The following is a 24308-nucleotide window of genomic DNA, read 5'->3' on the forward strand; positions in this document are numbered from 1 at the left end:
CAATGGCAAGCAACTCTTTTATAATTACTGGCTGGTTCAAAATATTTCTCTTAATCTAGAAGCATTTACCAGGTTGAAGGATGTAGATTGTCTTCACTGCCTGTATCTGCTGTGTTTGTTGGATAAGACTATGAAGACTATGGCCAATTTAGAATATATTACTTCAGTGTGTGTGTGTGTGTGTGTGTGTGTGTGTGAATGAATATATATATATATATATATATACACACACACACACACATGCACAAAGCAGTATATGGCTTGTGCTGGCATTGCACCTGTCAGGAAAGCCCTAAATTTTTATCTCCATTTCTTATTCATCAGTAGATGGATGCAAAATTGAGAGTGTATCATTGTAAAATCCTCGCTGCTGTTATATGGTGGAAGCTGTTGGGAGGTTACACCAGCTGGGGAAAGGAAATGAAGCTTCGGGGATTAGTGTATTAAAGCCTTTTCCTCAAGCCTTGTTTTATTGTACACAGAACAATCAGCAAAACAACTGAAAAACACTGGACAAGAATTCCCCAGAGGCTTTCCCCACATTAACCAGCCAGGGGAAAAGAAGACACACCATTCCCCTTCCACCCAGCTTCCCCTTCCTTTTAAACTCTGCTCCAAGCAGTTATGTGGAAAGGCTAGGTCCTGTTAATCTTTTGAACACTGTCAGGCATGGACAGGAAGCAATGTGACCCAATCCATCTCCAAAAATCTACCAATTATCAAATTACTCATGGGCATACTTTCCTTCTGACAGATGGAGTTTTTAGTTTTTGAAATGCAGTAGTTTGTTTATAATCATATTAAGTTGGCAAAGCACTGTGAAATACATAACTTTGTTAACACATAAGGCCAGATTCTGGTTTCAGTTGTTCTAGATTTACGCCAGTGTAACTGAGTTCAGAATCTTGTTCATACTGTGGGCATCTGTTTAGATGCAGAAATATAGGTACAATATGGGACTAGTACAGGACTGCACTATCATATTTAAGTCAGTGAAATTCCTACTGTATGATTGTGCTATCTGGCCATATGATTGCAGTATAACTGCTTGCTATTCATGTAGAGAGATACACAGACAGAACAAAATGTTAAACAAGTAAATACCTTAGCTTGAATAATGGTTTCATGGACTACAGTGGGTTGTGCTTTATTCTGCTTTTTTAAAAAATACACAAATCATTTAAAAAATAATATATGAATACCTCAGCTCTAGACTGATAAAAATGGAACCTGAATATCATGCTTATCTGTATGGGCATTGATTATGATAGCTCTCTTAGTCACATCAGTGAGCTGCAGCCCCAAGCTAGAAGGCTCTCATGATAGTTCATTCTCCTTAGCCATTGTTTCCTTGGTCTCCCTGCTGAGATTACCAAAAACTGCTGGGCATGGTGGTTGGTTTTGGGATGTGCACACTTTCCACAAGACAGAGACCACTAACTTATTTCACATAACACAGGCTACCAAAACAGAGGGCTAAGATTTCTACTAACAACCAGGGCTGGATTTGAATCACCTCGTGGTGAAATCCATTAATAGAGCGAATGTCAGGGGTATTGTACCTCCTCTTTGGAAAGGACTGTAAGTCTGGATGTATACTTGCATACATGTAAGGCCAGGAAGGTTTGCTTTGCTTGATTTTCTACCTAGTTGTTTAGACTTCTTAGCTACTTTTAGAGCAAAATCATACCTCCTAGGAGACGGTAGCATGCTGGGCAGGTGGAGAAGGTGTGATTTCCTCTAGTGGTGATGCCTGTAGACATTTTCAAAGGCATTATTCCTCTCCTGGCACTGAGAAAAATCCATGGGAAAAAACTGTCCTTATTACATCTTCTAAAATGGGCAGCCACAGCACACACTCTACTGAGGTGAGAAGAGCAGTTAGGTGTGACCTCGCCCCTTCCTAGACATTCACATTCCTGCCCCACCATGTCCTACAATCCTCAGATCACTGCTGCAAAACTATGCCTGGCCTCTTCATGGGTGTGCTAGGATGTTTTTTGAAACTTCTAGCACATCCATAACTTGGCCCTTGAGATATTATAGGTAAAATATTATTGCTTCAGGTATATAATTCTTAGTCCTCTAGTATAGCACATATCTTGTTTTAATATTTTAACAAATATACCGGCCCTGAAATCTCAATTTTCCTCTTTGGAGTGACTATTTGTTTGCTGCTTCTCCATTGCAGGTAACCTAGCAGATGTGCTATGCTTATTCTTATATTGTATACCTCTTACCTCTTAAATTTCCACGGTATGAAAATAGGGCATTTTCATTCATTTTGCTTAACAGCAAAAGTAAACACCCTAGAAATCACCTTTAACGCATGAAGAAATAATACTCCCACAATAATGACATGAATTATTAAAAAGTACTATAGTTTCATATTTGCTCATCACGAAGGTGACAACATAACAAATTAAACTGCCGGTCAATGAGATTTTTACAAAGTATTTTAGTGCACTCAAATAAATCAATCAATAAAATGTAAGTATATAACCCAGGTTCCATGAAACACATTACTGTGAGATGTTTATCAAACTCATTTGACAAGACCACAATACAAAGGAAGTTCTTGATATGTATTTTTAAATGGTCTGATTTTTAAATAAAGGTTGCCACGGTGAAAAGGTGTAAGGCTACAAAATAGAATACAGAAAAGATGTCTGTGTACGTATTTATATGTAGGAATAATAATAATATGTGGAAATAATATCCCATTAACTGAGCTAATGACTGGTGTGTTTTACTATTCTTGGGATAGAACTGTAGTTTATATATATATATATACACACACACACAAATATATATATACTGTACATATATAATATATAGTTTCAGACCTTGCCATATGCAGGCTTACCAGTTAAAACACTATACATAATTTAAGCTGTTTTTTCTTTCAAGAAAATAAATGTGATTGTTCATTGATGAAAGCAGCTGGTAAAGACTGCTGAACCAGTTATTTTATTTTATTTTATCCGGTCTTGCTAGCAAAGATACCACTTTCATTTTTGTCAGTATTTGTAGTGTAAATGAGGAGCAACCTATCGTAAAATGATGCTACTGAGATCAAAGGAAGCAATCCCTACTACCAAGCTAAAATCATTCTGGGGAAATGTTTTTGATTATGGTTAATGATGTAATCAAATCAGAAAACAGTCTAGAAGTTGGAGTTGCAGCAGGATTACAGCTTGCCCATTACATAGCACCTAATCAACAATAATATGTCCAAAAATATAGTGTGGACATATAAAAACAAGATGCTAGTTAAATGTTTACTTTTAATAGCACATGAGACTGAATACTTATGCATACTTTCCTAGAAGGAAATTAGTGAATGACTGAGGATTTAGTTAAAAACAACAACAACAACAACAAAAGGCAAAGTTATAGAGGAAAGGATCAAAAGAGTCATTTTTTAACATCTTTGATTTCATTCTTTAAAGACCAATTACTTTTCTGTCCCCTGTGGGAGAAAAAACATTCTTCTTCTTAATGGCAGAATCATTCTAAGACTTCTCTGATTCATTTTATATTTAGCAGATTACGGTTTTAGAGTCATCAGTAGGAGAGAACCCAGCAAACTGACAGACCTGAAATCATGTCCTTTGATTGTAATTGACAGGAAAAGCGGTTAAGGTAAAGAAAAAAAATATTTTATTCATCTTTGATTACACTGTGATGTGATTTGGTGACATAATACAGCTGTGAACTGAGGCAAGAAAGGCAATAATTCCTACTTGAGGCTTTGACATGATGTAGCCCTTTAGTCTTCTTCAAACCAATGCCTCCAGCTACAATAGTCGCCTTAATGGAGTCTAGACAAATAGATATACAGACTGTTACAATTTAAAAGGCAAACAGCTTTAAAATAACATTTCTCAAGGCCATGTATTTCAGAACTAAATGGCTAGGCTGCTACACATTTTTCTCTACTAAAATTAAATATAGTTCATCTATTTTTTGTAAAAAATCACATATTAGGGAAAAGTATTTCACTTCCAAAGGGCCTTAAAAGCAATATGAAATAAATTATTTTTCACATACAAGAAGAAATTTAACCAGAAGACTCTTCTTCCATTCGAAGTTAAAATATATTTTAATTAATTCACATGCAGCAGGGCTATATTTTAAATATTTTATTTACCTAGAGGGATCTCACAACTTTTGTAATGTTTTTTCTTTGTATCATCTTGTTCTCAAAAAGTGACCTTTCCACTGGTAAGAATTTATAACTTAGGGTTGGGATTTTCAAAAGCACCTCGGTGTACTTGGGCTTCTAAATTCCTGGGGCTCTTTTGGAAATCCTAAATATTTTTTTATGTGATACAATACATGTGTAAAGAGAATGTCAAGTTAGTGTCATGTTATACTGCAGGTAACCACCAGGAGATACCTCTGTTTTCCATGCAGGTAAGTTTAGCATGCTTTACCTCAGTAATGAAATGCTTTAATTCAACAATGTATCTTCAGCAATAACTATAAGATCGTATGGTTAATAATTATCAGATTTGTTAATGCCCTCTCTTTACTTCCATCCCATTGAGAAAGTGTCCTGATATGATCATAGATCTCTTGCATTAAGTGGCATGTTAACACATAGATTTGTTAGGCTTCGGTACCTCGCCTAATGAATAAAACATGTTTTATGAGACACTGTCAAGATTTCAGAAGCTGTGTTAAAGAAATCTGAAAAACAAATGATCTGTTGATAAAGCTGCAAATTCAGCGGTTCTAACAGGATCTAAAGATTATCACTAAAAACAATTCACACTTATGTCCCTAAAATATATATTAAAAGACATTGAAAAGTCCTCAGTGTTATCTGACCCAAACTATTGTATGTGGTTAACAAAATAATGCAGCTTAAAACATTTATATGCAGTACAAATTGTTATTTCATAAGGAGAATAAAATGAAGTCAATCAGCATCTTGACTAACTCTAAACATGAATTGTTTTGTGTCAGAGTTCTTTTGTTTAGTGTATTTAGTGCTTGTGAAAAGAGCAGGAATAGCAGTCCTCTCGACTTATGTTCTTTTTGCACAGAACAGGTACATCATGAGCAGAAGCAGCAGCAAATCATGCTTCCCTACTCTCTCCCTTCAATGTACCTCATTATGCCTGGACTAAAGTAACCAATTCTAGGAATAAGAGATTAGTTCAGCCTCCATGCCCTTTCAGTCCTTTCTCTTTGCTGAGATTGCTGGAAGTGTTGCAAATTAATGCTAACAGCAGTAGTGGGATGGAATGAACACCACCATCTCAATTTGCTTATTCCATCAAAGTGGTATCAGAGGTGTGATAGCTTTTGGTTGGATCTGAACCTAGAGGTTAAAGGCTCCATAAACCATTACCCAATCCCCAGAGCCTTACACCTGTGGTCAATGACAAAGCCTGTCTCCCTTCCAATGATGTCATTAGAATCTGCCCATTGTTTTATAACATTATGAACTCAGAACTTCAAATACATGGCACTGCTAGGACATCTATCATTCCACCTCTCCCCTTCCCCCTCCCAAAAAAGAAACAAAAGGATTTAACCAAAAGCCAATCCCTTCTGAATAAATCTACCACAATTAGACAGACATAATCATTCACCATGCATTGACCAAACCAGTCTGCAGCGAAGAAATGTTCTGCAATTTGACCAACCTGCCTCTTGGTGAAACCAGGAGACGTGTACCTTCACCAGATTGCTATTTTTAAAAATTATTAAAAAAGTGGGACTATTAGTATTGTACAGTGAGTTATCCATAATAAGTGTAATGGGATGAGAGTAAGATGGCAATAAGGTGTACGAGCCATAAGTATGGCCAAAATACTAAAAATGGTATTGTAAAGGAAATCTTGCACCGGAAGAGAGACGGATTGAATGATCTAACAGGTCTTTGCTAACTCTAAGTTCTATCATCTATAACTAACATGCATACTATTTATGGCACAGTATAAATGATTACTATTATTAACAATACTCTGATTCTATTAGTAATTAGCTGTGATAATTTTGTGGAACAAAATTTCAACTAGATGTCTGTGGAGAACTGAGCAATATCCCTATTGTTTTTATGAATATGGTGCATATCTCTGTGTGCTTATTATGAGTTACTTGCTATGGAATTTGACCAAAAGGGGTTGTTAAAAGAAATGAGCAGGAAAGACAAAACAATGACACAGAGAAAAGTCCTGGAGGAAACAATGGGGAAGGTGTTTATTGGGGAAAAAACCCCTACCTAGCTCCATCCAAGCTAAGAATGGTTTATTCTTCCCAGAGCTAAATCTAGGATCAAAGGAGGACACTAAACTATTACAGGATTTAATAGTTTAATAATGTCCTCCTCCACCTATTTAGGTGAGCTAAAGGGTTTTTCCTTGGGCATGCCAGTGGAATCTGACAGGCATACATGGAGGAGACACACAGAGACAAAAGAGTATGTTGCAAGCAGGACAGTCTGCTTCTCCCAGTCACAAATGGGGGTTAGCTGGGCTGAGGCTGGGGAACTTACAAGTGTTTGCAAGATTGACATGCAAGGTAAAGGGAAATATGCTAATGGGACTCTGTTACTTAAACCCTTTACTCTATGTGCTATGTACCTGTGGGTGAAAAAATAAATCAAGCTTTGTTTTTAAAGAAACTGTTTCTGAATCATTAATCAACCACTGCTGCATGCTCCCAGAGGAGAAGGCTCACAGGTGCCAAATTCACTTGAGCCTGTTGGGTTAACATGACTGGTAGATAGCGGGACTGAAGCCCAGAGATCCAGTCTAAGAGGGGTTGGACTGCCCCAGAGAAAGATGCAGGAGGACACATCTGCCACCTGAAGGGGTGTACTTGAGGAGAACAAAAAGTGGTCTAAATCACAACTTTCCTGGTAACCAAGCAAAACTGTCCCCGTACATTTGCACTTTCACTAGCTCATGCATGCAAACTCTCTATTGGCTTCCGCAAATGGGTACTTTTGTATGCAGTTCTCTAAAATGTGCACACATCTATATATGCATATATACATTTTGTACATAGAAACAGAAATCTCAAATTTATGGGAGCAGTTTCTGGAGCCGTTTTCTATCTAAGTCCTGTAAAGTAAAATATAACAAAATTAAACAAATAAATAAAAGTTAAACCAAACCATTGTTTATGAAGTGAGCTTGATGATAGTATAAAACAGATTTGCTGCATCATACAATGTTAAATATTTCAGTTTATTTATGTTAAATTTCAAGTGTATATGCCACACCCACAAAGAATGGCATTATATATTAGGTTTGCAAAAATGTGGGAAAATCAGATTGAATATTTAATGACTGCTATCTAGTTTGCTGTTCACTCAGAGCTAGATTCTGACATCCATACATATGTGGCTTTGCACCTACGCAGTAGGTAGGTCCACTGATTTCAATTTATGTAAAGAATAAGGTACTACTCAGTGTGAGCCAGAATGGCACCAACCATCCACGCCACAAGCTTAGTTGTGTTCATGAGTGAACTTCCATTCAAAAAATGTGGGTTTGGGTTTTATTATTTTATATAGTGTTGCAATAATATTGGGCTCATGTATGATAACCAAGCAATAATTGATTAAAGTATGACATATTTTCCAGTTACTGCACTTTTCACAATCAGTTCTGTTTCCATTACATGTACAGTATCAAGTAAAAAAAAAAAGATTTAAAAATACATTTCAGGAAATGAAAGGTAAAGTTATCGTTGCAGAAACATTATCCCTAAAATTACCATTTGAATGATAAGCAATTTTGGGCATAATTATAGTGCACACTCTGCATTCAATGCATTCTGATATATGGATAATTACTCCTGGTAATATGCGTTAGTTAGATTTTATAACCACAATAACAATTTATTGCAAAATTAATTCCTTGGCACTATTTAACATTTATTGATGTGAAGTCAAAGTGAATTGATTTTATTGCAGACCACTTGTGATACACTTTCCCTATGCTCATGCCCTAATTGGTTATTACAGGTCATTTTGCTATTTAGTTTTAAAAATAAATTAATTTGATTCCAAGGTTCATTTAGTAAAAATGGCAAGATATTTACAGCTCATGTGGTTTTATTTAAATAAAAAATGGTAAGGTAATGCAATCATCTTTGGTTATAAAGTGATGGCTGAATTGGAAACATTTTTGAATCAGGTCAATGGTAGTGATGATTAGTGCATTGTTAATCAAGTTGCTGAGATTGCTATCAAAAGCTTTATCTCTTTCACTCAGACTAGTGAGAGGATCATGAATATTAAAGAGATTCAAATGGATCTGCACTCATGTAATATGGAGCACTGCAAATGAAAAGGCTAAATGAACCCAGACTGTGACTTTATGTACTGATATATCTTTTAACTAAAGAGCAATGCCTAATCAATTTCTATGCTTACATTAGACTACATATGTCAAAAGCACACAGAGATAAAGTTTCTTCATATACTATATGTATCTTATGTGTACCATAGGTATCTTATGGGTTAAGTATTTATTTGCAGCCCTATCAACATAATAAAAAATAGCTATGAGAAATGGCTTCTTCAGTAGGTACTGTAGGCCAGATTTTTATCTCAGTCATACCAGGGCAAATGCAAAGTAATTTTCTTGGAATCAAGGGCTTCTTCTCAGTGAAGTTACTGTGATTTTACACCCCTTTAACTGAGATCAGAACCTCGCCCTGTATGTATGCGTATACCAGCTATACATTATAGAGGTGATATAATAAATGATGTATATAACCCTACACATGAAACAATACACCCGTATTTTATGTCTGTCTACCAATTTGACAGCTGAGGTCCTGGTCCAGCAAACATTTATGCGCGTGCTTGACTTTACAATTCTGAGTAAACCCCATTAAGGCTCAGAGGGATTACTCAGGGGCATAAAGCTAAGCACATCTGAGTTTGTAGGTTCAGGGCCTTCACCAGCAACAACTTTGAATAATAAGATAAAAAGAGTGGAATCTTCAAGCAAACTGAATCAAAATCAATCTGATATTTGCATCTGTTTAACAATTAAAATGTTACACGCTGTCTTGGTTGTGCTGCCTTGGCAGTGCTAATAGAATAAGAGTTAAAAACTTAAAACTTAATTTTTGACAAACTTCAGCCAATCTGATTCTGAACTCACATGAGGATTGTTGAGTAAGAAAGTAAAGGGAATAATATCTTTAGCCAGGCATGGGACCTTGTTCCCCACACTGCTCTGTCATTGCTTACAATAATACTTCTAGTTCTTGGACAATCAGGGTAAAATTTTCAAAGCGCCTAAATAACATAGATACCCAACTCATATTTTCAAAAGCGACTTAGGTGCTTTAGGAGCTAAGTCACTTCACTTGAGTGTTTGCGAAAATGTTGCTTATTTTGTGCAACTGTAACCCAATGGCAGGTGTGTGTTACTAGTCTCCCCCTGTGACAATCTATAGAGAATATGAGTTGTTAAAGCCCTGAGCTACAGAGCTTTAGTTCAAGTTGTGTCAGCTCATGCTTTCAGCTTTGTAAGTCTCTGGTTTAATCCCCAGTGTGTTGGCTAAAATGGTGGCTGTACCATAAGTGGGGGCTTGTATGGGAGGGTAACAGTGTGTTAAACTGTGTGGTAGTGGACTAGTGTATTGTCTATGTGTCTATATATGACAGAATCGTATAGTATTAGACTAATGGGGTTAAATTTTGTGATACTGAGAAACAGTATAATGATCCCTGGCCTCCTTCATGGTTGTCCTCATATGACATCAGAAATAAAACATATGGCATAGGAAACATAAGAAATAGAACTAGAGCCTTTAACTTCTAAAACAGAGGCTTCTACTTGATGAGGGACAAAAAAAAAAGTAATAAATTTAAAGAAGCCAATGCTGCAAATATGCACATGCTGGTGCTGTACATTACCTAAGGTTGAGCCTGACAAACTCATTTGCCCTTGTGGTTAAGTTACAATGATACCTAATCCTGCAGATTGAAAAATATTATTCTAGCCTCCCCTGAACTCTGAAACAGACCAATAACAATCTCTCTGCCTGCCAAGGTATTTCTGCCACACTTATCACAGTGCTCTCTGTGCACATTCCAGAGTCTAAAAGTAAACACATTAAAGATTCCTGTAGCTTTCTCATCACCCCTCCATTAGCAAATGTTGTGGTTTTTCTCTTTTTTTCCTGAGGGAAGGCAATAGTAAGGGCTTGGGGTTTGCATTCTGATCTGAAGGCATTGGGCTTCTTGGCAGTGCTAATTTCTTTGGGGAGTGAGTTCAGCAGTTTCTGGCTAGCTGCCAAGAAGGCTCTATCTCCTGTGCACATGAGTCTCACTCTTGAGCTTGAATCTGGAGACCCCAGTGGAATGTAGTTGCTATGGGAGATCATGATCTTGAAGAGTGATTTAGTCCCTTAAGTAGTTTGGGCCAATCTGATGGATGGCTTTGAAGACGAGGACTGAAACCTTGAAAGTAGTTTTGTATTCCGTGTAGAACCAGTGCAGAGATCAGAGCCCTGGAGTGCTCTTGGTGGTCTTGAAGTTTTTTCAATAACCACGTTATTGGCCTGGCCATAAACAGATGCAACTCCATAGCCTGCAGTAGAGTTGCATTTATGGACACCAGCCTTGAATTTAGCCTAAAGTACCTAAATATTTCTTCCTGCATAACACATTAAAGTCCCAGACCTGCTGAAGTGCTGAGCACACTCTGTGAGGACGAGTATCCTCATCTCCCACTCAGCATCATGCAGATTCAGCTGCATGTGTGTGCCAACATGCTCCTAATTTTTGGAAGGAGCAAGATCCAAAGGCAAAAATGTTTTAAAAGGGCTCTACTGTTAGTCACAGAACAAAAAGAAAGGCAGCAGGTCTCCTGGTCCATTCTCTGCCTCTGATGTGTTTTAAAGTGCATGTGTTTGGGAAAATGGGGGTATGTGGGTAGGTTGCTTTTATAAACCAAATTTCTTTCTTTCTTTCTTTCTTTCTTTCTTTCTTTCTTTCTTTCTTTCTTTCTTTCTTTCTTTCTTAAATGATCCCATGAATACTACTTCTAGTGGCAAGAGCAGAATTGCTTATATAAATGAGGAATAGATCAAAGAAAATATGGAATTAAAATTAGGGCCTAGATCCTCTACTTTGCTACATTGGATTTATATCCGTGTGACCCTGTTGACTTGAATGCAATTACACACGGGTGTAATGGAGAGGAGACTCCTGCTTGATTTTAAAAGATTTTGGATCCATCAGTTCAGTATTTTTGGTTATCAGTTTGAGGCAGTGTTGGAGTCCTAAAAGAAGAAATGCCAAAATTGTAGGACAATGGGAGGCCCGGGGAGGGAGCAGAGTGAGCTGGGAGGAATATAGAGGCAGTGGGGAAGCTGGGGATGGCCCAAGGGAGCAGAGAGTGATTCCCTGCAGAGCCTGTCCTGTCCCTGCCTCCCTCCTGCCTGTGCCTGGATCCTGCTCCACGAAAGGGTGGGCGGTCTGCTGTTTGGGCAGCCCCATTATCTGGTTCCTGGCATCACCCAGCTCTGGCTCCACCTCTGCCCTGGGCTCCTGGTGGCTCCAGCCCCCATGCTGCCCTGTCTGGTCCCAGCTGCAGCATGTCCGACTCCCTCTGTGCTGACCTGCCGCTAAGTTCCCTCTGCCCAGGCCTAGCTTCTTCATCTCTGGCTCCCTTTGCACTGACCTGCTGCTAAGCACCCCTTACTTGGGTCCCGCACCAGCACCTGCCACCTCAGAGGATGCTCTGCAGCCAGGCAGGGAAAGGAGCTGCCAGGCCTGGAATTGTCAGAAGTACTGGAATGCTGTCCCAGCTCCATAAAAAATAAATAGCACAACTTAGTATTGGCAGTCAAGTTATAGCCCAGTAGACAGGCCAGGATGGACTTTGAAAACTGAAATCAGTGTGTTGGTATAAAAATCAAAGGTTGGCAAGAGAAGGCTGATTCAATTCAATATGTAAGTCACTGGATAATACATGAACAATTGAATATAATATGCACAAGAAATTGTCTCATTATATTTAGTCCACACGTCATTAACCCAGAGTTCACTTTGGGAAAAGTAATGCTGTCTCCTTCCCCATTGTGTTTCCCTTTCCCCAAAAAACATATGGAATACTGCAACAGTGTTCTTTTAAAGAATACTCTTTTATGTCGACCAGCAGTTGAAAGTGGGGTTATGGCTTGATAACTTACAAATCCCCTCCCCTAACACCACTACCACTCCTACGTTAAACCCTCTCTGTATAAACCATTACATAAACTAAGCCTATCATTATTAATTATCTTTGGGCCAGATCCTAAACTGTTGTAAACTGACAAAGCTCCACTGAAGCCAATGGACACAACAATATAAATGTACACAATTTCCAGCATTCACCTTCTCAAATTCATTATTATACAAGATTCTAAGGTAAAGTGAAATGCAGACCCTGGTCATTAGTGGCTGGGATCAAACCTGAGAGCTTAATGCATGAGCCTCTTTTAGATCAGGCAGTAGATACAGTCTCTCAGCCAAGGTTGTAGCACACTCATCAATCAGCCACCACTAGAGGGGGACTGAGTGCCACACCAAGTAGGCATAGGATACAAAAGCAGACTGTTTCCTTGAGGTACTTGAGCACCTGCTTCTGTTATTTATTCATTGTGGGCCAGATAGTGCCTGGCTTGTTCTTGGTTTGTGCAGCCAGAAGGAGGGCACAAAGACCCATCCCCGCCTCCTCTGTCTCATCTGTAGAAAGCCAGACACATTTGCAGTTCCTGGGCTTGAGTACTTCCTCCCTATCCAATCCTTTTGGAGTTGCTCCGCAATAGGGGTGGAGAAAGGATGGAACTATGACTCAGGGCTTGTCTACATCTGAAAGTTGCAGCGCTGGTGAGGGAGTTACAGCGCTGCAACTTTGAGGGTGTACACATCTGCAGGTGATCACCAGCGCTGCAACTCCCTGTTTGCAGCGCTGGCCGTACTCCCGTTTTGTCTCGGGTGTAGAGGATCCAGCGCTGGTGATCCAGCGCTGGTAATGCAATGTAGACACTCACCAGCGCTTTTCTTGACCTCCGTGGAATAAGCAGGTATCCCAGCATACCTGAGGATACCTCTCTGGTAATCAAGAAAACTCCTCTGCCCTGTGCTCACCTGACCCCTCCTTTAAATACCCCGGGAAATTTAAAAAATCACCTTCCTGTTTGCTCAGTCAGGCGTGGAGTGCAATTAATCAATCAATCATTCAGCGACCATGCCTCCACGCAGCAAACGAGCCCCAGCATGGACCAATGCAGAGCTGCAGGATCTAATTAGTGTGTGGGGAGATGAGGCTGTTCAAGCACAGCTGCGCTCCAGAAGGAGAAACTACGATACCTATGGTCAGATATCGCAGTCCATGATGAGAAGGGGCTACGAACGGGACGCCTTGCAATGCAGAGTAAAAATTAAGGAGTTGAGGAGTGCATACTGCAAAGCCCGTGAGGGAAACCGACGCTCAGGAGCAGCCCCCACAACCTGCAGGTTTTACAAGGAGCTGGATGCCATTCTTGGGTGTGACCCCACCGTGAATCCTAGAAGCACGATGGAGAGTTCAGAGCAGGGAGAAGTGGGGGACGGTGTAGAGGATGAATACAGTGATACTACTGGCGTTGAGGGGGACACCCCGGAGTCTCAGGACACAGGCAGTCAGGAGCTCTTCTCTAGCCCTGAGGAGACTAGCCAGTCCCAGCAGCTGGAAGCGGACGTTGATGAGGAAGCTGAGGGTCGTGCTCGTGGTAAGTAGACTGCAATGCTTTGTGATAGCAGGATTCTCGTTATGGCTGACTGCCAGCATGCCTAAACGTGGAATAGCCCATTGATTTGATCTATGACATCTGTGTAATCTGCCTGAGTAATCTCTTGAAAAGTTGCAGCTAGATCTTGGGCAATGTGCTTTAACAAGTTTATAGGTAGAGCCACCGTGGTCCCTGTCCCGTTCAGGCTAACTCGTCCGATCCACTGTGCAGCGAGGGGTGGGGGGACCATGGCCGCACACAGGCGAGCTGCATAGGGGCCAGGGCGGTATCCACATTCCTGTAGAAGACCCTCCCGCTCTTCCTTGGTAACACGCAGCAGTGATATGTCTGGCATTATGAAAGCCTGTGGATAGTTTAGGGATAATTGAGGGCAGGTAGCTAGAAGCACGGCTCCCCAGCGCAAGGCGGTCTGTTTCCTCTGACCCAATCCACCCCCCCCACACCCTTCCCAGCACGTAGGCATCCAGGCGGGGTGCTTCTTCCTCACCTGCTCTGCGGTGTGCTCGTCCCCCACCCCCCCTTCCAAACGTGAAACCTGCTCTGCGGTGTGCTCGTCCCCCACCCCCCCTTCCAAACGTGAAACCTGCTCTGCGGTGTGCTCGTCCCCCACCCCCCCTTCCAAACGTGAAACCTGCTCTGCGGTGTGTTCGTCCCCCAACCCCCCTTCCAAACGTGAAACCTGCTCTGCGGTGTGTTCGTCCCCCAACCCCCCTTCCAAACGTGAAACCTGCTCTGCGGTGTGCTCGTCCCCCACACCCCCTTCCAAGCTTGAAACCTGCTCTGCGGTGTGCTCTGTCCGTCCCCCACCCCCCTTCCAAGCGGGAACCGTGTCCTACGGGGTGCTTTTCACCCGGCCCCCCTTCCAAGCAGGAACCAAGGCATCCCACTAACAGGGGAGAATTTTAAGCAAAAGTACTCACCACACAGCTAGACATGTCTTAGCTTTCTTGAGCTCTACAGTGTTATGTGAGGTATGTGAGAGGGATGCTACCTACAGTTTCCAGTGTCCTTCAAAAGTTGATAATAAACAATGATGCCCCTGTGTTTTACATGTCTCTATCTCTATTTTTTCTAGACAACTCGAGAAATGCAGCTGTGTCACCAGCCTCACGTAGATTGCAGAATTTGAGGCGCAATCCTAGAAAATCAAAAGAGGAGCTGATCAAGACCGTTCTGAACCACTACGACAGGGAAAGTAGGAAGACTGAGGAGTGGAGAAAAAGTTTACAGGAATGGAGGCTGACTGAAAGCAGGAGACAGGAATTGTCTGCCAAAAGAATAGCCAGGCAGATGATGAGACTCCTGTTTCGCCAAACCAAGTCTTTTGAGTCTCTTGTAGCCATGCAGACAAATATAAACCGTGATATCCCACAGCCTTCCCAAAGCACTGTTCCTTGTCCCCCTGTGTATCCTCAAAATAGCTTTATGCAGCACCCAGTTCCTTTTTATCCTCAGCTGCCCCCAACACCTATAAGATCACCTAGTAACCAAGATATGTTTAATTCTTACCCAGTGCACTCCACCCCAATCATTCTGCAGCAAAGTAATGGTGAGTTGCATCAGGCGGTTACAATTGAGTAAAAGAGGAAATAGTAAAACCTCTGAATGTACTGTGAACCAACCATACCCCCTTTCCTGTTTTTTACTGTATGACAAATAAAAGGATTTGGTTTGTATTTCTTTCCCTATGTTTTATTGGTGATAGAAATGGTTACTTATACACAGCAAGGTAAAGCAAAGCACTACACATGCACCAAACATTACTGCTGGCTCTCAGCATCAAATTGCTCCCTTATAGCATCCCTAATCCTTGAAGCCCTTTCCTGGGCCTCCCTATTAGCCCTGCTCTCTGGCTGAGCAAACTCATTCTCCAAACGTCTAACCTCGGAGGTCCATTCCTCACTGAACCTTTCACCCTTCCCTTCACAAATATTATGGAGGGTGCAGCACGCGGATATAACAGCGGTAATGCTGCTTTCCATCAAATCTAGCTTCCCGAACAGACTGCGCCAGCGGGCTTTCAAACGGCCAAAAGCACGCTCCACAGTCATTCTACAGCGGCTCAACCTGTAGTTGAACAGTTCCTTGCTCCTGTCAAGCTTCCCCGTATATGGTTTCATGAGCCATGGCATTAATGGGTAAGCGGGGTCTCCCAGAATCACGATGGGCATTTCCACTTCCCCTAGTGTTATCTTGTGATCTGGGAAAAAGGTCCCGGCCCTAAGCCTCCTGAACAGGGCACTGTTCCTAAATATGCGTGCATCGTGCACCTTTCCAGGCCATCCAGAGTAAATGTCAGTGAAATGCCCACGGTGATCCACAAGCGCTTGCAGAACCACAGAGAAGTACCCCTTGCGATTAATATACTCCGATGCCAGGTGGGGTGGAGAGATAATAGGAATATGCGTCCCATCTACTGCCCCTCCACAGTTAGGGAAGCCCATTTCTGCAAAGCCATCTAAAATGTCCTGCACGTTCCCAAGAGTCACGGTTCTTCTTGTCAGTGTTCGATTAATGGCCCTGCAAACTTGCATCAGCACCATTCCAACGGTGGACTTTCCCACTCCGAACTGGTTCGCCACCGATCGGAAACAGTCTGGAGTTGCCAGCTTCCAGATTGCAATAGCCACCCGCTTCTCCACAGAAAGGGCATCTCTAAATCTCGTGTTCATGCGCCGCAGGTTGGGGGCGAGATCATCACAAGTCCCATGAAAGTGGCTTTCCTCATACGAAAGTTCTGCAGCCACTGCTCGTCATCCCATGACTGCAGGACGATGTGATCCCACCACTCAGTGCTGGTTTCCCGAGCCCAAACGCGCCGGTTCACGGAGCAGAGCACGTCTGTTATTGCCACTAGCATTGTACTGTCTGCATATTGATGCGATTCAGTACCATCGTCCCTCTCCTCAATGTCAGTCACACGCATATTTAGCAGCCTAAGGATTAGATCAACAGTACGGAGAGATGTGCTGGCAATAGTCATTACTAAGGCATTCAGTACCTGAGGATCCATTCTTGAAAGAAAATGCAGAAAAACCGCTTTAGAGTCACAATGCTGCCACAGTGCTCCGCATGTGTACCAAAGCAACGCTGGCCGTTGGAACAGGAACAGGAAGCAGAAGGACAATCACACTTCCTTCCCCTTCCCACAAGCCCCAGCGCCGCTTTGGGACGAGGTGCCCTGTGGGATAGCTGCCCACAATGCATCACTCCCAACAGCGCTGCAGTGTGGCCACATCTAACAGCGCTTGCAGCGCTGCTAGCAGTAAGTGTGGACACTCTGCAGCGCTGGCCCTATACAGCTGTACTAATACAGCTATAACAACCAGCGCTGTAAAGTTTTAGATGTAGACATGGCCTCAGTCTTTGAGGAGCAGGAATGGTGCAGCAGGGGAAGTTAGTTACATTCATTGAGGGGAATATAAGGAGTGTACCTCTCCTGTATCCCATGGAGCTTGGAGAGGAATCTGCCTCACTAAAGTAGGGCTGACTGTGCCTCAGTGGCACCACTAAACCTCGTATGACAGAACATTATGTTAAAAGTAACTATTTTGGCATTGAGAGATGCAGTGGTCTGCGCTAATGAATCACACCACAGAACTGGGGCTTATCTGGAAAGTAGTCAGCACAGTTAGATGAAATGTTTAGCAAATATTCTCTTTTCACAAAAAAGACTTGAAAACTAAAGAATGTGAACAATGAAACTCACAAAACACCTGATATACAAACAGGATTATTTCCAAATAATGTACTTCTCAGTTTTCTGTGTTCCATTCGCTTTTTATGGCTAGCTAATTTGTTACTTAAGGACTGCCTTTTAACGAACAAACTCAGTTTTTTAAAATGGCTTTAATAAGATTTATACAGGTTGGTCTCCTCTCAGAAAAATTAACGTTAATTTTCTCTCATTAAATGTTAGTGCTTTCCTAATCCCATCAAAAGGAAATGAATTTTAAATTTTCTTAAATTTAATAGAGTTATTATTATATTATTGCTGAAAATTCATTAAAGTAATCTCAAGCACGATATGGTGTCAGAGATTGGATAAATGTGATATTTTATTTGACCTATAATTCAAAGGGCTAGAGAGCTGCAAAAGATTTATTCCAGTGGTTCTCAAACTGTGGGTTGGGACCCCAACATTGGTCGCAACTCCATTTTAATGGGACCGCTGGGGTCCAAAGCCGAAGCCCCATCCCCACCACCTGTGACCAAATCTTGAGCCCATCACTGGGGCCAAGGCTGAAGCCTAAGAGCTTCAGGCCTGAGTGACAGGGTTCAGGTGATAGGCCCCCCCCCATCTGGGGCTGAAGCCGTGGGGCTTTGGGCCTCTCCACCTGGGGCTGTGGAACTGCCCAGGGGCAGTGGGGCATGAGTGGGCTCAGGCTTCGGTCCCCCCTTGGGGTCTTGTAGTATTTTTTGTTGTAGAAGTGGGTTGCAATGCAATGAAATTTGAGAACCCCCGGTCTATTGAGATCCACAAGACAGGTAGGTTTTGAGTTTGTTTCTGTGTCACACCAATATTCACAGCTAATGCATAAGCTCTGAACACAACTGTAAATAAATCCTTTGACTTGATTCTAGAGCAACATTTACATGATCTTATCTTAAAGGTTGATAGAACATCCAATGTTGTGTATCTCACACTTGTGTATGTGTATCACAATTTATTTTTCTGTCCTTTTTGATTAATATAAGTGGATTCTTGTTGCTGGTTCCTCTTCATCCCAGTTTTTGAGTATGACATCCTTGATCTTAATCCTTGTTTTGTCACTCTTCATCTCTCTTTAGGTGCATACGCATCTTTTCTCTCTCAGACTGATGAATAATTTCAGTTTGTGGCTCTATCTTGTTCTGTCTGAGGTCTAAAATACCCATCAGACATATGGAAAATGCCAATCAAGACTTCCTGGAAAGTCAAGTAGCAGATATTGGTGATCCTGTGAGGTAGGTAAAGTGTTACTTACAGAAGAAATTATTGCTTTTATCCTCCTATCTCTTGATTTTTTTTCCTAAGAGTGAGTCTTTAGATCAGTCAATTTATAATAGAAGGCTTTTTTATTGAGGGGGAAGTCACATGAAATTCTTAATAACAATTATAGAGTCTGATTCTGATCTCACTTACCCACCAGTACAGATGAGGAGTAAATCCCAGGAAGTAGTAAAATAAATGGAATTTCCTGTTCCAACTCTGAGCTGACGCAGACTAAATGCCAAAGAACTTTCCGGAGATCGGTTCTTTTCAGCAACTATTTTCAAGCTCAGTCAGTGTCATTCACAACACAGTTTCATTATTAACTCCAACTCCCAGAAAAATAAATATCCTGCATTCCTTTTGCACCCTAATTCCCACTGAAATCAACAGGCAATTCAGGTCTGAATGGAAGGCCCCTGAATCTCCCAGTGACTCCAGTTTGAGTTTGAAGTGTACTAGGAATGCACGACTGCCGCCCCCCACCCCCAAGTGCGGGAAATATCTGAGCGTTAACTAACATCATTGCAAAGTCTGCAACAATCAGTTATGAGACAACAAAACAATGTGCTTGTGTTTTTATATGTTATTTGTAAAGTTTTTTCCATTTAATTTAAAATTTCATTGTCTCTTTTTTAACATTTCATACATATTTTTTTTTGTTATAAAAATATTTTACTGCTTAGGTTCTATTTCTTTCTCACCTCTCATGGGCATGATGCGGCCAGATTGAGAAAACCCAAGTAATGAGCACCTTACTCTCCCACTGAGTTCAATGATAGTTAAGGATACACTGCTTCTGGTAGCAAATGCTCAGCACCTCACAGGATTTGGTTCTATATCTCAACTTTCTTTCTTCTTTTTAATACAAACACTTTCTTTGACAAATTGAGCCTTCTATTTAGCTGCATGGCTTGACCTTTTGTGAGCCTCTAAGCTTCCTTTTTTTCTTCTCGAGCTGTCTGTTAATGATAGCTATTTATTTTTCTTTGCTGCTTTCCTTTGTTTTCTAATCTCTGTTAAATAGAAAAAAACCCACTTTATATTTATTTATTTATTGGCTATTTCAAAAATCCCACTTTTCAGCTACTGAAAGAAGTCATATTTCAGATGTAGAGAGTAATCAGATGTGGCATTTCATAGTTGGGATATTGTAATACTGCAATATGACAACTTTTTTTTAGAGCTGTGGGAAAATTTCAAATGGAGCTCACAGAATTTCCCCCCCACTACTCTCTCATTTGTATTGTTTGGAGGATGTTTCACAAGAAGAAATAAATAAATGGAAACAGCATATAAAAATATCTCCCAATGTATCCAAGGCCCTGATTCTACAAGCAGCTCAGGGCCAGCTGACATCTGTGTTAGCACCCAATGGCCTGTTTTACAGTGAGACTTGCAAGACGGAGGGGGGCTGACTGTATAACCAAGCATTTCTCATAAAGAGCTACGGTTTTTTCTCCTTGAACCCTTTAGTTCTTAAAGCCTTGAAATGACACTGTGAGCATATAGTGGATAATATTGTCCCCTCATTTATATTGGTACAACAGAATATCTGAGAGGGGAATTTTAGAATAACCATCTTTAAATATTTCTACTTAAAAAGAACCTTTACAAACTAATTTAAAAAAAAAGAAAAAGCTATAAAACAACATTTTTGTATGGATAGAGAAAAACAACTGGTCATATCCTCAGCTTCCCAAATCCTCCTTCACATGTCCACCATAGGAGAGCTCTGAAGAGGTCAGCAAGGACTGAACTGCATGACTACGCATATCATACTTAAGCAACCAGTGAGTGTGCCCATTTCAATCTTAACTACACCTATGCCCAACTATCAAGCAAACAACAGCAGAGGCAGCGTTGAAGGAAATTTTTATTCTTGGTTACAGGCAAGGAAGCTTGGATGAGCTTCTCATTCATTGTCAGCCTTTATTTCTCTTGACTGGAGAAGCTAATCCTATGGATTAATAAGAGCTGAACACACTAGTCATGTAAATCTGTTTTGCCAGCAAGAGCCAATGTTCACCTTGTCAAGTAACCCACACTTTCTTCTGCTCCTTCACAGCAGTGCATATTCTCAGAGAATCTGCATTGCCAGTGCTACAGTGTGGTTGGCAAAAATCCAAACATCTGCTTATGTAACAGACATAGCTTCACTAAATCAGATAACTGCACATTAGTCCACTGGCAAATTCTAGTCCCTGAGCCAATTCAGTGGAACAACCAGTCCTAAGTTAACTGTCCAGTGTTCCTGACCTATCTAGGAGCATTCTGTCCCCATACAAGAATGTCCCTATCCAGCACTTTCCATTGGGGAAAACCTGAAATCTCTGCTTGATCATAAAAAAAGGAGACATTCCCATGTCTGACCCAAAACCTCACTCCCTAGTTTCTTAACTTGCACATAAACTTTGGCTGAAAAAGGAGAGGACAGGTGCATGTGTTTAACAGGCATATGTAGAATTGAGATATTTCTTTATTTGTAACATTGGAGGGCTTTCAAAAGTCTGTTTAATCCATTCAGCCAGAAGCCTTAAGAGTCAAGACTTTACGGCAGTGTTGATTCTTTGGCCAAGTCTTAAAGCATCATAATTTTTGCTATGGCACTGAAACAGAAGCTTTTATGTCTGAGAATGTTGACTGCATAAAGTACATAATGGGTCTGTTTGTTGTTTATTGAGTCTTCCAATCACACATAAGATGAATGCAAAGAAAAAATCACATGAAAAGGAAACAAAATCCAGTAAACTGGAAAGAACTGAATGTACCTTATCACCATACCACACATACAAAGTCTTTTCCCGCTGAATGGGGCCAAATTTACTCTGATATTTATAATCTGATTATTCACAACAATCAAAATAGTTCCATTGCAGTCAGCCAGTCTGGCAGTCGATGAGCCGCTTGCCATCCTTGCACTTGTGAAGATGTAGCACATTGTGAAGGCTGTACATTCAGCTCCTGGGGAAGAAAGAAAGAGTACCTCACATTACTCTTAAGCTTAGCAAGAAACCGAAAAATCAGAGTCTTAGTGTGGTTTAAGACTCTTCTGTGTCTGCAAATGTCAGCTTGGGTTCACAAACAGTCACAAACCTGGGTTCAAGCTGTTCAAACAAAACTCTTTCCATCCTATTGGGATCTTCAGCTGTCATTTTGTGGCTGTTCTGCATCAGCACAGTCATTTGTTGCCCTCACAAGTCATTCTGGTATTTGAGCAAAGGAGCCATGATGTCCCATATCCCTTAGTTGAGATAGTTAGGGAACCTCCAAGGAATTATTACTATTTAATTAATCCATGTTTTAAGAGCTGCCCAGTCACTCCTTTATTAATACATTTCCTCCAAAAAGGAAAGCTAGAAACCTGTCAATGGTTAGTTACAACATTCAGCTCAGGAGAAGGGATAGAGAAACTAAATTGGGAGCTTTTGTTCTCCCTGTCTCATTGTACAAGAACAAGGGGATATTTGATGAAATGGAAAGGCATCAAATACAAAATTGAGAAAAGGAAATACTTTTTCCACACAATGAGTAGTTAGACAGTGGAACTCACTGCCACATGATGTCACTGAGGCCAATGATTCAGCAAGAATCAAAGAAGGAGTGGACATTTAGGTGAATTACAAGAATAGCCAGAGTTGTTATAGTTAATGCTTAAAAAAAAAAGGGGTGCAGGGGTGTTAGAAGCAATATAAAGCCTCATGCTTCAGGGTTTAATCCAGGATCTAACTATTAGGTGCTAGGATGATCTTCATGTGAGGCAGATAATCTGAATGTGTCTACTATGGGATTTTTTGTACCTTCCCCCAAGGCATCTGGTACTGGCCTTCACCAACTGGAAGGAGTCTAGGTGCATCCCACTGGCAATACATGTGAACCCACAAAATATCCCCTGATACTCATCAAGAACAACAACCTGAAACTGAACAGTTTGGGTGTTTGCCTCATTGTGTTGTGAAACTGGTATAACAGTGAGGCCTAAAGCTCTTTTAAACCAACTCACCTCAAAGAGAGGTGAGAAAAAAATCACAGTGAACAACTGCTGACCATCTTCTGCTGCTAACAGTCTGTATTGACCTAAACATTGCTGCACGACCCTCCACCCAAGAGCAACAATGACTTCAATATATTGTCATCTCTTATAGCTCCTGGGATGGCTTTGTTTTCAAAATTTTACTTTGGTGTTAGTGGAACGCTGCAAAAAGGCTGAAGCAAGGCCCAGGATAAGGGCTGAGGGCATTTACAATATATTTGTGAAGCTAGAAATAATGCTTCATAGCCAGGGGTGGCTCTATGTATTTTGCTGCCCCAAACAGCAGTCAGAGAGCCTTTGGCAGCAGTTTCATGGGTGATCTACCGGGCCCGTGTCTTTGGCTTACCCACCGTTGATGCTACAGGACTGGTGACCTCCTGTAGAAATGCTGCCTGTGCCTGGAGCCGCCCCTGCTCATAGCCATCAGGAAACTCATTCATTCATTGGTCAGCTGAAGCAGAAAAAAGGCAAGAGCCAATTTACGAAACAACAGTTAATGCACCTTACTTTGTAGTAGTCATCATGAACCAGGGACTGCCTTAATTTAGTGGACATCGGGTCTGTTGTTTCTATAGTCAATATTCCCCTCAGCCCTTCCTTTTATGCCCAAAGGATTCAGGAATGAGAATAGTCAGTTAAAGGGATGGTAGATACAACTGTTCATATTGAAGGTGTCACACCTTTGTGGTCACCAATTGCTAGGGTGACCAGATAGAAAGTGTGAAAAATCGGGACAGGGGGTCGCAGGTAATAGGCACCTACATAAGAAAAAGCCCCAAATATCGGGACTGTCCCTATAAAATTGGGACATCTGGTCACCCTACCAATGGCTTGTTGTTGTGTGTTGACAGATGTTTGAGCCAGATTTAGATTGGGATAGTGGTGAGGAATCAGCTATTGATATGGGGTGATAATATACTTCATTACTCCATTTCTGACCAGTAGATAGTGTCAAGTCACCTGATGGGAAGATTTACCTGGACAGTGATGCTATATTCACCTCCAGTATCTACAGTGCTGTATAGAATCTATGAGGCCAAGTTGTGCCTGGGTCAGAATAAGTTTTCATTTGCACAACACATTTAAGTTTTTGGAAAATATTTAGTCAACGTTGTCAGCTCTGAGTGAAAGGGACAGTCTTTTTGTTCTCTGTGTGCATAGCACCTAGCCCAGTGGGGTCCTTGTCTATGTCGAGGGCTTCTGAGCATTACCACAGTACACATAATAAATAATAATAAGTGGTAATATTGTTCCTGATCCTGATAAGCTCAAAAGTGTTCACTAAATTCTGAGACCACATCATGTGGAGATGTTAACTCCTTTCTGAGGTTAGTTTCTTATTTTTTAAGATTTATACCAGTGTTTGTTGACAAGTTAAAGGGCACTAAAGAAGAAGAGCATGTTTTTCAAGAAGAATGCTTGTATTCTCCATCTGTTGCATTACAGTTCCAGACTTTATACTATCCAATGAATGCAAAGAATTTTTGGGTCAGCTGCAGAACTAGAGATTAGAGCAGTGGTCCCCAATCTCTTTGT

General features: G+C 41.1%; 1 protein-coding gene across 2 annotated transcripts in view; it reads left to right on the forward strand.

Annotated features, from left to right (window-relative positions):
- Positions 1 to 24308, forward strand: part of ZIC4 (Zic family member 4) — a 260534-nt gene that overhangs the window by 202588 nt on the left and 33638 nt on the right. Inside the window, exon 4 of one of the 2 annotated variants that reach the window (XR_004002009.1) lies at positions 18559 to 18714. The exons of the other annotated variant lie outside the window; for it this stretch is intronic. The gene's annotated coding sequence lies outside the window, so the exon portion shown is untranslated. The remainder of the gene's footprint in view (positions 1 to 18558; positions 18715 to 24308) is intronic. 2 annotated transcript variants of the gene reach the window in all.

This window comes from Gopherus evgoodei, chromosome 9, assembly GCF_007399415.2.
Source record: "Gopherus evgoodei ecotype Sinaloan lineage chromosome 9, rGopEvg1_v1.p, whole genome shotgun sequence".
Classification (NCBI taxonomy): domain Eukaryota; kingdom Metazoa; phylum Chordata; order Testudines; family Testudinidae; genus Gopherus; species Gopherus evgoodei.